Here is a 14,980-nt window from a genome sequence, read left to right on the forward strand (position 1 = left end):
CCTATGTTTTTCTGCTATGTTATTCTGATGAGTAGGTTTGTTTTCTTCCTTTGTGGTTACCTTGGAATTTACCCCATCTTCCTAAGTTTGAACTACTCTTTTATTACTTGATAGTGCCTTGACTTCCTCTCCATTTTAAAGTTCTATACCTACACCATTTATTCCCTCCTTAGTTGTTTTGAAGTTGTTGTCATTTACAGGTTGAATTCTCAGCTTCCCTAAAAGTCTTTTAGATCTGTTTTATTACTGAGAGTTCTTTACATATGTTGGTGTTTGGCTGATGCTGTACTGTGTCCTTGACTCCAGTTGTTGTGTAATGTTGTTAGTTCTCTAACTGAAGGACTGTTTTTAATATTTAAGTTTGGTTTAGTTTTTACTAATTCCCTTAATTTCTGTCTATATGGAAGTGTCCTAATTTCATTACCATATTTGACAGAGAGTTTTTCAGGAAGCATTATTCTTAGATGGCAGTTTTTTCTTTCAAGGTTTTATATATATCATCCCATTGCTGTCTTACCTGCATAGTTTCTGTCAAAAAATCAGAGTTTAGCCTTATTGTTTCCCCTTTGTAATTGACTTTTTGTTTTTCCCAAGCCGCTCCTCTTGGGATTCTTTCTTTGTCTTTGGTTTTCCCAAATATGAATATGATATGTCTTGGTGACCTTCTTTTGGAGCCTCTCCTATATGGGATTCGCTGAGCTTCTGGCATGGCCAGCTTTTCATCTTTCATGATATTTGGGAAATTTTCTGCCAACAAACCTTCAACAATCTTCTCTGTATTTTCCATTTTCTCCCTCTGTTCTGCAACTGCAATCACTTGTAAATTTTTGCTCTTAATTGTGTCCCACATAAATCTTAGCTTTTCTTCTTCTTTTTTTTTTTGCTGTCGTTCTAGTCTCTGATTTTTCCTCGAAGTGGTGTCTATTGTTTTATCTTCAATCTCATTGATTCTGTGTTGCATTGTTTCAAATTTGCTCCTAAAACCTCCTATGGAGTTGTTCATTTCTGAAATTCTGTTGTTTATGTTTTGGATTTCTAGTTGCTGTTTTTGTATGATTTCTAATTGTCTATTCATTTTGACATTTTGTTCTTGAATTATTTTCCTAAATTATTCTACTCCTTTGTCTGTGTTTTCCTTGATTTTGGCTATATTTTCATTGATTTTTTTCTGTTTTCCATGACCTTTTTTCCCCACTTGTTTTTGTCTGTCTTTTCCTTGATCTCTTTTGTAATCTCTTGGAAAACCCTAAATATTAGTCTTTTGAATTCCATATCAAGAAGTTCCACTGCATTTTCTTCTCTTGGAAGGCCATCTGATCTATTATTTTGGCCACTTGCTGGAGCCATTTGTTCCTACTTCTTTATATCTTTTGATATTGTCTGCTGTCTCCCAGACATTAAGGTATTATTTTCTTTTTTGATTGGAGCAGTGGTGGGCATGTGTGCCGGTGACTCATTAGCTGCAGCAGTGTGGCGATGTCCAGCAGGAAGGGGGGAGGTGATGTAGAGGGTTATGTGAGAGGGAGAAAGAAAAGGAAGAATAAGAAAATAAAATACTTAAAAAAACTAGCTGCTTGAAAGGGGCTGTTGAGTTGGGGCAGGTTGGGCCTGTGGGCCAGTGGGAAGGGAGAGAAGGTGACGTATGGCACTAGGTGGGAGGAAGAAAGAAAAGGAAGAAAAGCAAAAATAAAAAAATTACATGGCAGAATCTAGTGGGTGGGGCTGCAGTGGACCGAGTGGTAGCCTGGTGTCTCTCTAGTCACAGTGGTGCAGCACGGCCTGGTGTGAATGGTGGGTAGGTGGCATATGGGGCTAAGTGAGTGGGAAAAAGAAAACAATGAAAGGGGAAAAAACAGTATGGTAAGAGTTGTTAGGTGCATGTTGGGGGGACCTGGGGTGACAGCAGGCAAGCAAATCTTTACCTATGGCAGAGCAATGTAGCCTGGCATGTAGGGGTTGAGGTGGCATATGGGGCTAGGTAGGACAGAAAAAGAAATGGAAGAAAGGGAAAAAAAGGCATGGTGGGAGCTGGTCAGTGAAGATGGGGTAAACTAAGGGTTGTAGCATGCTAGTGGCTCTCTAGACGCGGCAGCACAGCATGTCCCAGGGGTGGGGGGAGGTGACATATGGGGCAGAGTGTGAGGGAAGAAGAAAGGAAAAAAATGGCATCGTGAGAGCTGATGGGTGCAGACAGGGCAGACCTGGGGCCATGGAGGGCCAGTGGCTCTTTAGTCAAGGCAGTGCATTGTAGTCTGACTAGAAGAGGTGCAGAAGGCTTACAGGGCTAGGTGGGAGGAAGAAAGTACAGGAAGGACAGGATAAAAAAATGATGTGGCAGGAGTTGGCATGTGGGGGTGTGGCAGGCCCAGGGTATCAGTGGACTGGTGGCTTTCTAGCCAAGATGGCGTGGCATCACTCAGCAGGAATGGGTGAAGGTAGTGTACAGGACAGAATGGTGAGGGCTGGGAAAGCATGTCTCTCTGGTTGCCAGGTGCTCCATCTCCTGTTGGAAGCTCTGTGAATTTACCTTCTCATACTCTCTGTCTGGGGTTGTTGCTGACTGTGTTCCAAATGGTGACACTGTGCTGTGTTAGTTGGCAGGGGACTTCTGCTCTGTATCTTTCCTCATTCTCTCTTTTCCTTCCAGTTGTTCTGCTTTTTTGTGTTTGATCTAGTTCTTTATCCCTCAGTTTGATGCTCAGGGTTAGAGGGCTGATTTATATTTGTATTTGCTTTACTTACTTTTTTGGGTTTTTGTTGCGAGGGACAGCATGATGGATCTGTCTAAGGCACCATGTGACTCTGCCCCTCTTTCTATCTTCTTTTGATGCTTTCTGCATCATTCAATATTTTGCCCGTAGACTCCTTTAATTTTGCAATCAGAGGTCTGAATTTTTTCTTCAGTTCCTTCAGCTTAAGAAATGTCAAGAATGTTCTTTTTTTAGTTTTCTAACTCTAGATTTCTTGCACATTTCATTATAATACATTACTTGTCTTCTCGAGCCACCCATCTTCTAGTCACCTCTTTTACTTCATCATTTCTTCCCTTAGTTTTAGCTACACTACTTTTAAGAGCAAGTTTCAGATTATCTTCTCACATTCATTTTGGCCTTTTCTTTCTTTCCTGTCTTTTTAACAACCTTTTGCTTTCTTTGTGTATGATGTCCCATGCCAATTTTTTTATATGTTGCTGTAAAAAAAATTAGCATAGCATGCTTACAAAAATACCTTGTGGGGTGGGGAGCACAGGTGGCAAACAAATGTAGAAGGAATGTGTGATTTGCATAAAAATATGGTATATATTACTAAGTAGTCTCTGGGTGGGCAAATGGTCTACATGCTCGACTGCTAACCAAAAGTTTACAGGTTTAAGTCTACCTGGAGATGCCTCAGAAGAAAGTTGACCTACTACCAAAAAATCAGTCATTGAAAATCCTATGGCCCACACATTTATAGTCAACTGATGTTTTATAAGTGTACTAAGTCCATTCAACAGGGAAAAGAGAAACTCTTCAATAAATGATGTTGGAAAAATTAAATTTCCATGAAAAATGGAAACAGGATACAGTCCTCACACCATACAGAAAAACAAAGTCAACATGGATTGAAGGCCAAAATGTGGAAACAAAACCCATAAAATTTTTAGAAGACAATGCAGGGACAATGCTGTCAGACATAGCTTTCAGCAATGGATTAATAACAAAAACACAGAGAAAAAAATAAAATAAATAACTGAGACCTAATAAAAACTAAAAACTTTTTTTCATCTAAAGACTTTACCAAAACAGTGAAAAGACAAGTATCTCAGGCTGGGTTTTCTAGAGAAGCAAAACCAATGAAGCATATATATATATATATATATACACACACATGCCTGTGTATACACACACACACACACACATACATTTACATAGAGAGAGAGAGAGAGATTTATCTCAAGGAAATGGATTACACTTTTGTAGAGGCTGGCAAGTCCCAAGTCTAGTCTGTAGATTAGGCATCAGGCTGAAGGCTTCTCCTAACTCACATAGCTGTCGGGGATGACGAACCCAAGATCAGCAAGTCAGATGGCAGGCCACTGGCTCACAGAATGCAGAAGTCAGTGAATCCCAAGATTCTCAGGTGAGATGGCAGGTGGCTGGCTCACAGGCTGCAGAGGCTGACAAATCCCAAGATTGCCAGGTAAGCTGCTAGTTCAAGTCCCATGAACTGGAGGTCAGATGATGATAAGCTGGATGCAGGATCCAGAGTGAGAGCCTTGCAGGAACATCCATTTATATACTGGAGGCAGACCACATTCTCCAAGGAAACTCCCTTTCAATTGATTGGCTGCTCATAAAAGATCTCATCATGAAGTTGATTATATCATTACATGACTACCAAACAACATCATAACTGCCAAACCACTGAGAATTATGGCCCAGCCAAGTTGACTCACAGCCATAACCATCACAACAAGCTGCTGACTAAAAGAATGTTTTTGGAAGCTTTATATCCAATAATAACCTAATAAACAAAATATACTTAAAACTTCAACAACTTAATAACAAAAAGACAATGCAATCATAAAATGGGCAAAGGACTTGAATAGACATTTCACCAAAGAGGATATTCAAATGACCATCAAATACACGAAAAGATGCTCAAGGTGATTAGCCTTAAGAGAGGGAGATAGATGGAAATTAGAACCACAATGAGATACCATTTCAGTTCCACTAAAATGGCTAAGATAAAAAACAAAACAAACAAAAAACAAATGTTGGTGAGGATGTATGGAAATTGGAACCCTTATCCCTTACTGTTGGGAATGCAAAATGATACAGCCCTTTCAGAAAACAGTGTGTTGGTTCCTCAAAAAACTAAACATAGAACCAGACATAAAACCCACTGCCATCTAGTCGACCCAGGAATTCCATTCGGAGTCGACTAGATGGCAATGGGTTTTATATTCCCAAAACCATTGAAAGCAGAGACTCAAAAAGAGACTTGTACACCAATACTCATTGCAGTCCTACTCACAATGGCTAAAAGGTGGAAGCAACCTAAATGCCCATCAACGGATGAATGGATAAACAAAATGTGGTACATATATACAATGGAATACTACTCACCGGTAAGAGAAGTCTTGATACATGCTACAATATGAATAGAGCTGGAAGACATCATACTGAGTGAAATAATTCAGTCACAAAATGACAAATATTGTATGAACTGACTTGTATAAAAATACAAGAATAGGCAAATGTACAGAGACCAAAGTTTATTAGTGGTTACCAGGGGAGGGAGGGAATGGGAAAGGGGAGGGTTATTGCTTGTGGAGTACTGAGTTTAGGCTTATAATGATGGAAAAATCACATCCATTAAAGGTAGGGATGCACAACTAAGTTAATTACTATCAATAAGTTGTACACCTGTAAAATGTTGAATTGACAAAAGTTGTGTGATAGATGTAATAGATATAACAATGACAAAAAAAAAACGTAGCTGTTGAGTCTGCTTATGTACAACCAGACACCTCATGGGATTTGTTTCCTTGGTTTGGATCATGGTTTCATGGGACATCCCAGTTAATTGACCTGCTATCATGTTCAGTGCATCTGTACCACCTCATTGTTCATTGCATAGTACCTGGGGCCTTAAAAGATTGCAAGAGCCATTCAAGGTACAATAAATGTTTTTTTTAATTCACCTGGAGCAACAGAGGAAGAAGTAGAATCAGGAAAAAGTAGGAGGAAATGGAATGCATGGATGATTGCCTTCATGAACAGCTGCCCCCTTGCCGTGAGAACTGAAGAACAAGATGATGCCTGGCTATCATTACTGAACATTTTGATCAAAGACTCTACAGAAGAATGTTAATCAAGAAAGGGGAAACCTAGAACACAATTTCAAATTCTCGTAGAATCCAGATTTTACAGAGCTATGGAGGCTGGATGAATTCCTGAAACTATTGCCCTGAGATAATTTTTAAACCATAAGCCAAGAATATCCCCTGAAGTCTTATTCAAACCAAACAATAGTTTAGCTTAACTAGTAAAAAAATGTCTGCCTTAGGCATTGTGCTCTTTTAGTATCTATCTATAGTGGGTTAAATTGACAACATCAACCGGAAAGATTAGATAGGAAACACAGAGGGCATTGAGTTTATGTTAATGGTTGAGGAAACACTTGGAAAAGAAGGGTAAGAATAGTTGCACAACTCAAAGAATGCAATCAATGTGACTGAATTACACACATAGACTGAGTTGCCGAATGCTGTGCTGTGTATAGTCTTAATGACAACACAAAATAAATTATATATATATAACCCTATGGAGAACATTTCTATTTTAGCACATATGGGATCTCTGTGATTTGAGTTGACTTGGTGGCAACTGGCTGGTTTTATATTTTGTTAAAATAAGTACCAGGCACTGTTCTAATCACATCACAAATATTAAATCCCTTAAACTTTGAATCAATATGGTATTGTGCTATAAAATGCCATCCTGAAAGAAAATTGGTTAAGGACAATATTTATTCTTTTAAGGAACAACCGTGACTATGAACCATTAATTTTTTTTTTAATAATTTTTATTGTGCTTTAAGTGAAAGTTTACAAATCAAGTCAGTCTGTCACATATAAGCTCATATACACCTTACTCCCTACTCCCACTTACTCTCCCCCTAATAAGTCAGCCCACTCCCTTCTTCCAGTCTCTCCTTTCGTGACAATTTTGCCAGTTTCTAACCCTCTCTACCCTCCTATCTCCCCTCCAGACGGAAGATGTCAACACAGTCTCAAGTGTGCACCTGATACAAGTAGCTCACTCTTCCTCAGCATCTCTCTCCAACCCATTGTCCAGTCCCTTCCATGTCTGATGGGTAGTCTTCGGGAATGGTTCCTGTCCTGGGCCAACAGAAGGTTTGGGGACCATGACCACCAGGATTCCTCTAGTCTCAGTCAGACCATTAAGTCTGGTCTTTTTATGAGAATTTGGGGTCTGCATCCCACTGCTCTCCTGCTCCCTCAGGGGTTCTCTGTTGTGTTGCCTGTCAGGGCAGTCATTGGTTGTGGCCGGGCACCATCTAGTTCTTCTGGTCTCAGGATGATGTAAGTCTCTGGTTCATGTGGCCCTTTCTGTCTCTTGGGCTCATAGTTATCGTGTGACCTTGGTGTTCTTCATTCTCCTTTGATCCAGGTGGGTTGAGACCAAATGATGCATCTTAGATGGCCGCTTGTTAGCATTTAAGACCCCAGACGCCACATTTCAAAGTGGGATGCAGAATGTTTTCATAACAGAATTATTGTGCCAATTGACTTAGAAGTACCCTTAAGCCATAGTTCCCAAACCCCCGCCCTTGCTCCGCTGACCTTCAAAGCATTCAGTTTATCCAGGAAACTTCTTTGCTTTTGGTCCAGTCCAGTTGAGTTGACCTTCTGTGTATTGAGTATTGTCCTTCCCTTCACCTAAAGTAGTTCTTATCTACTAACTAATCAGTAAATAACCCTCTCCCACCCTCCCTCCCTCCCCTCCTTGTAACCACAAAAGTATGTGTTCTTCTCAGTTTGTACTATTTCCCCAGATCTTATAATAGTGGTCTTATACGATATTTGTCCTTTTGCCTCTGACTAATTTCACTCAGCATAATGCCTTCCAGGTTCCTCCATGTTATGAAATGTTTCACGGATTTGTCACTGTTCTTTATCAATGCGTAGTATTCCATTGTGTGAATATACCACAATTTATTTACCCATTCATCCGTTGATGGACACCTTGGTTGCTTCCAGCTTTTTGCTATTGTAAACAGAGCTGCAATAAACATGGGTGTGCATATATCTGTTTGTGTGAAGGCTCTTATTTCTCTAGGTTATACTCCGAGGAGTGGGATTTCTGGGTTGTATGGTAGTTCTATTTCTAACTTTTTAAGAAAACGCCAGATAGATTTCCAAAGTAGTTGTACCATTTTATGTTCCCACCAGCAGTGTAAGAGTTCCAATCTCTCCACAGCCTCTCCAACATTTATTATTTTGTGTTTTTTGGATTAATGCCAGCTTTTTTTTGTTGTTGGAGTGAGATGGAATCTCATCGTAGTTTTAATTCGCATTTCTCTAATGGCTAATGATCGAGAGCATTTTCTCATGTATCTGTTAGCTGCCTGAATATCTTCCTTAGTGAAGCGCGTGTTCATATCCTTTGCCCACTTCTTGATTGGGTTGTTTGTTTTTTTGTGGTTGAGTTTTAACAGAATCATATAGATTTTAGAGATCAGGCGCTGGTCGGAGATGTCGTAGCTGATAATTCTTTCCCAATCTGTAGGTGGTCTTTTTACTCTTTTGGTGAAGCCTTTAGATGAGCATAGGTGTTTGATTTTTAGGAGCTCCCAGTTATCTGGTTTCTCTTCATCATTTTTGGTAATGATTTGTATTCTGTTTATGCCTTGTATTAGGGCTCCTAAGGTTGTCCCTACTTTTTCTTCCATGATCTTTATCGTTTTAGTCTTTATGTTTAGGTCTTTGATCCACTAGGAGTTAGTTTTTGTGCATGGTGTGGGGTATGGGTCCTGTTTCATTTTTTTTGCAAATGGCTATCCAGTTATGCTAGCACTATTTGTTAAAAAGACTATCTTTTCCCCAGTTAACTGACACTGGGCCTTTGTCAAATATCTGAACCATTAATTTTTTAAAGTATTTTTAATTGCTATTTATGTGAAAGTTTATAGAGCGAATCAGTTTCTCATTAAATAGTTAATACACAAATATGTTTGTGACATTGGTTGCCAACGGTGCCATGTGTCAATACTTTCCCCTTCTTCTCCCCAGGTTCCCTATTTCCATTCATCCAGTCTTCCTGTCCCTTCCTGCCTTCTTGTCTTTGCTTTTGAGCTGGTGTGCCCATTTGTCTCATGTATATGACTGAGCTGTGAAGCATGTCCCTCATATGTGTTACTGTTGGCCCTATAACCCAGTGCCCTCCTGTCAATCCTGGCTCATAGTAGTGCTATAGAACTGTCTAATCTTTGGCTGAAGAGTGATCTTCAGGAATGACTTCAATACTGAGTTAAAAGTGTGTCCAGGGCCCGTACTCTTGGGGTTTTCTCCAGTCTCTATCAGACCAGCAAGCCTGGTCTTTGTGTGTGTGTGTGTGAATTTGAATACTGTTCTTCATTTTTCTCCAGCTCTGTACCAGACCCTCTATTGCAATCTCTGCCAGAGCTGTCAACAGTGGTAACCGGGCACCATGTAGTTGTTCTGGGATCAGTCCAGTGGAGGTTGTGGTAGTTGTGGTCCATTAGTCCTTTGGACTAATCTTTCCCTTGTGTCTTTGGTCTTCATCCCTCTTCACTCCAGTTGAGATAGGACCAGTAGATGTATCTTAGATGGCCATTCACAGGCTTTTAAGACCCCAGTCACTGCTCACCACAGTTAAATATAGAACATTTTCTTTATAGACTGTGTTATGCCAATTGAGCTAGATGTTCCCTAAGACATGGTCCCCAGCCCTCAGCCCAATAGCTTGGTCTCTCAGGGCATTTGGATATGTCTTTGAAACTTTAATTTTTGAACTGTTGATTTGCAAATAACTGAGCATATTTATTTTTCTCATTAACAGATGGGATTTGCTATTGTATTTTCTTTTTCTTCCAGATTCTTTTTAAGAGGGAAGCCAACTCCTGACACAGAATGTAATCATAATTCTTTAGGGGAGAGTGAAAGTAAATTATTCTGTTCCACTGGAAAATCATAAGATAGACCTAATGGGGGTTCTCAAATTTGCTGATCTGTCTTAATGAAAAGTGTACTCTTGAAAATTCCATAGAATTTTCAGAGATTCTCATCATAGCGCGGCCATACTTCTTCCTAGCTGATTTCAAGTTCAGGTTGTCCAGATCTTTAAGGGCTGTCCAGATTCCAAATATTCTGTTATTTTGTCCCTATATTTGTCTCATCAGTCCTGATTTTTTGGTACAAAAAAACAATCATATTATCCATTGTCCTGAACTGATTTTGATTCTGCTTTTTAGAAAATTAAAAAAATAAGAGTTAGACACTTGAGAAGCTGCAGTTATTGGACATTTCTGTTAAAATAATGAACAAAATACTTATGTCCAAAAAGCAAGAAGGAACTTCTTTTCCTATTTTCCTTCTTGTCTAATATTTCAGTTATTCAATTGCTTTCTTCCTCTGTTTTCAGGGTAAAAGTAAAAAGGTGGACTCCACTCACCACATTCTGCATAGTCTATTTTTCTTCAATTTTGTTTATTCTGTGAGGCTCTCAGAAAAAGTCTACATCCATCTAGGGCCATTTCTTTCTTTCAGTTTCCCTAGCAACCTGCTTACTGCCTAATCCTCCTTAAAAATACAAGTTTTAGTGAAGTCAACTTAATCATTGCATTCAAGATTCTCTTCAGTAAATCACACAATTTTGTATGAGTCGTATTATGAGATATTGGTTCTGTAAACTCTAGGTACGTGATTAACTTTCATGGTTAGGAAAGCACAGAAAGTTATAAAAATAGGTATAAAATGATTTGAAAATGCATTGAAGATAGCGGGATACTTATTCAATGACAAAAAAAATCAACTTGGATTCATAAAGAATCAGCCTGGCTAAATTAAGCTGAACTTATTTCCATGAACCAAGGATAAATAAATTAAAGACATTTGGGAGAGGTGAAGCATTCTGATTCAGGGCTGTGTACTGCAATACACGGATTTGTAGTTCTTTTTCATGTGAAAACCTTGAAAATCAATGAGCTGTCCTTCTGTATCCTTTTTACAGTACTCAAAACACTTTGAAACTCATCGTTCCTTGACAAAGAAAAAGTGGAGTACAGACATATGTAGGGAACAAGGTTTCTCCTCTAACCTGGTTCACCTATTCTGTCAACAGTATGTTGCTGGAGAAAACCATGTCGAAGCCAGGGTGCAGTCTCTATAAAATTATGATTTCCAATCTCATCTGGGCTCTCAGGTCCCACTTTCTTCAACCTCTGACCCTAGAACCCAGCAAACGAATTCATATTCTGCTTCACAGATAAAGTGGCTGTCAGAAGAAACTGCCTTCTTTCCCAGACATGTCCAAACTCATCTGTACCACATCTGTAACAATTGTTTTTTCTGTTACCTTAGAAAAAGTGTTCATAATCTGCCAATTTTCTCACCTGAGCTTGGGTCCCATGCCTCTTTCCTTCTGGGGAAACTTTCTCTATCAGTTTTTATCTTTCTCTCCTTTACCTTCAAATTCTTTAACTTCCCATAGTCAAGGAGCTTATTTTTATTCTAAATACCCAACAAACTTTCTTGTTTGCAGGTTTTTTCACACAATGTTGCTCTACTTGAGTTATTTTCCCCTCTCATCACTCTCTACTCATTCAGGAGATTTAGAAATTTTATCCACAAGATTACTTTGACCTCCTCAAAGTCTGGATGAAGTGCCTATTTTGTGTTTAAGACACTCTGTGTTTAGCCTCCTCATAGCATTTAATATGGAAAAGTTAGGATGTTCAGGTTGTGTGGTGTGAAAGTTATCTAATCCCAAACTTCCCAGAATTATCCTTATACTTTGGCCCCAAGCTTTCTCAACTATGCCCCATCCATAGTCATTGGTCCTACTGTTTAGTTATTGGGCCTATTGTTTTTCTTTCTTCTTTTTTAGTTGTTTCATGGATTCTGTTTCCATATATGTGATTCTAAACTGTAAGTCCTGCAGGGTAGCTTTGGCAGAAGGAGAATGATGGGGATGGAATGGCAAATGCAGATCTTATAGGCTGAAAATGGCTACCGAAAGAGTGGACCTAGTAGGTAGTGAATAGTGGCTGGATAGTAGGCTGATGGTGGTGGTAACAATGAGACTCAAGCAATTCACCAACAATCTATTTTGTATATGATGAGTTAGGATTTCAATTGCATTTTTTTCTATATGAATGCTCAGTTGAGTCTAATTATTAAGTAATCTATCATTTTCCCATTAGGTTGTGACTAATTATGTTTTATTAATCTATTTTTTAAACCTCAGGGTTGTATAAGCATGCTTAGCTGGTGGGCTTAGAATTCTACATTCACAGTTTTTTTGTTTTCTTTCCCCCAGTATTTTAAAGATGTCACTCCATTGTCATCTGGCTTGCATTGCTTTTGATGAAAAGTCCAATGTCATCCTTATCCTTATTTCTCTACATGATGTGTTTTTTTTTTTTTTTTTCTGCCTACTTTCAAGAATTTTCCTTTATTGATGATTTTTGGAGATTTGTTTATGATGCGCCTTGGTATAGAGTTCTTCCAAATTTATTCTGTTTGGGATTTATAGTGTTTTTTGGATCTGTAGTTTTGTAGTCTTTTCAAAATCAAATTTAGAAAAATTTCAAGCATTATTTCATCATATTTTTCCTTGTGATTTCAATTACCAGTTACTGTATTTTTACACAAATAACACACACTTTGTTTGCCAACTACTCCCTCTCCCAGTAAGAAATTTTTATAAGCATTCCATGCTAACTTCTTTACAGCAACATGTTTAAAAAAATTGGCACAGCGGCACTTACAAAAACACCTTGCAGGGGTGGGCGTGGTGGGCAAACAAACACAGAAGGTGCGTATTATCTGCTAGAAATATAGTACACACATATGTTAGGCCACCTGTTATTTTACCAAAGCATACTAATGCTCTGTTCAATTTCTCTTTGCATTTCATTTCAAGTGATTTCTATTGCCATGTCTTCAAGTTCATTAATCTTTCCTTCTGCAGTGTCTAATGTGCTTTTGATGCAATCCAGTGTATTTTTCATTTCAGATAACCATATTTTTCATCTCTAGGTGTTTGATTTGGGTCTTTTTAATATCTGTTTTTTTCTCTCTCTCTCTATTTTCTCATGCTTTTCTGCTAATTCTATCATCTTACTTCTGGGTCTGTTGATATTGATTGAAATCCTTTGGAGTTGTAAGTTATTTTTTTCCTGCTTCTCTGCATACCTAGTTTTGTTTGCTTGTTTGTTTTACTGGATGCCAGACATTGTGAATTTTATATTGTTGAGTGATGGATATTTTTTATTCCTTTAAATATTTTTGAGCTTTGTGCTAGACAAAGTTGAATTATTTAGAATCAGTTTGATCCTCTTGAGCTTTCTTTTAATTCTTATTATGGCAGGTTGAGAGCAATCTTCAAGTTGGGATACTTGGCTCATCATCAAAACAATATCCGTGGACTCTAACTGATGGCTCATTCATGAGGTCCTTCCACTCTGGCCAGTAGAAATACAAATCATTCCTAGCTCTGTATGACCCTGGGATTTCTCCATCTACTGCTCCTCTGGTAGCCTCTCCCCAGCCTCAGGTGTTTTCCTCATGTGCATAAACAGATCACTTCTCAAAGAATTGTGAGAACTCCTCTGCAGATCTCCCAAAACCTCTCTGCTCGTTTATCTTCTTTCTGGCACTCTACCCTGAGAAATACAGCTGTCTTATTCTCCCTGAGCTCTGTCTCCTCAACTCATTGAGATTGCTTGGCTGTTTGAGTTCCTCCTTCCTATACTTCAGCCTGGAAGTGCTCTCTAGACACCGAAGTAGGACACTCATAGGGTTTATCTTGTTTCCTCTTTCTTAGAAATCACTGTTCTAGTTGCCTGTAGTCCAATGTTTGAAAACTGTTGTTTTATATACCTTGTTTTGTGTTCTAGTTATTTAAGATGAGAGGCTAAATCCAGTCTCTGTGATTCTTTCATGGTCAGAAACAGAAGTCTCATTTTCCTACTATATTTGAACACTGTCTAGGTAGATGCTAATTTTCTACATATATCTATTGACAGTTCACTCTGTTACTCTAATATAGTTGCCTTTTCGTGTACTAATACCATGTTCCTTTGATTAGAGTGGCTCTACATTAAGTTATAAGGTTTCCAAGGAAAATCTCTTCTTCCTTTTTCATAATTTTTTTGCCACTCTCAATTTTTTTTAATGATATAAAGACTTTCGTTCTTTTAGATCTTATTATATGACCATTAGCAATAACTTAGAATTATATTCAAACAATTGCTTTGCCATTATTGTTAGAAATAAATTTAGATATTTTTTAACCATAATATTAATGAAGTATATTTTCTATTTGTTTCTTGCTCATTGTTCCTAATGTAGACTAAAACTATTAATTTTGTGTATTTACCATGTAAAAACTAATCAAATCTCCTTATAATTATAGCATATAATACCAACAAAAAGATAATTTTCTTCTTGTTCAGTATTTTCTGATATTTTACTGTCTTACTTCACTATATTTTCAGGACTGCCAAATCAATGGTGCTTACTTATACTAATCTTGATCTTAATGAAAATGGATTTAGCATTTAACCATTTGGAATAATATTTGTTGGTGGTTTGGAATATATACCCTTTAACATATTTAAGCCATTTCATTCAATGCCTTTTTGTCTTAGAGTTTTTATTATAATTGCTGCTGTATTTTATTAAGTGCCATTCCAGAATCTACTAAAATGATCAAAAGTTGTTCTTCATTAATTTGTTAGTGAGTTTTGTTGTTTGGGATATTTTTATGTTGAACAAACCTTCCACTCTTAAAACAAACCCTAATTATTTGTTTTGATGAACTGTTTGTGAATGGGTTGAATTCTAACATTTAAATTCGGAGACTGTTAGATTGGATTATAATGCAAACCCAGCAATATGTTGATTGCAAGAACTACTCTAAAAATTAATAATAAAAAATATTGAAGATAAACAGATTAGCAAAGAGAGATTAGAACACAAACAAAAGAAACCAGGAGTGACAAGATTGAGATCAGTTTGGTAAAATTTAAAACTAAAAATATTAAACATGGTAAAAGAGGGTGTTATGATAAAGAGTACAATTTATGAAGAATATAGAAGAACCGTAAACATCTATGTACCTAAAAATATAAAAAAAAAATATAGCTATTAAATATCTAAAGTACAAGCCATTAGAAGTGTAAACATAGCAATTAAATACCAAAAGTATTAACTATTAAAATT

Source organism: Loxodonta africana, chromosome 14, assembly GCF_030014295.1.
Source record: "Loxodonta africana isolate mLoxAfr1 chromosome 14, mLoxAfr1.hap2, whole genome shotgun sequence".
NCBI lineage: Eukaryota > Metazoa > Chordata > Mammalia > Proboscidea > Elephantidae > Loxodonta > Loxodonta africana.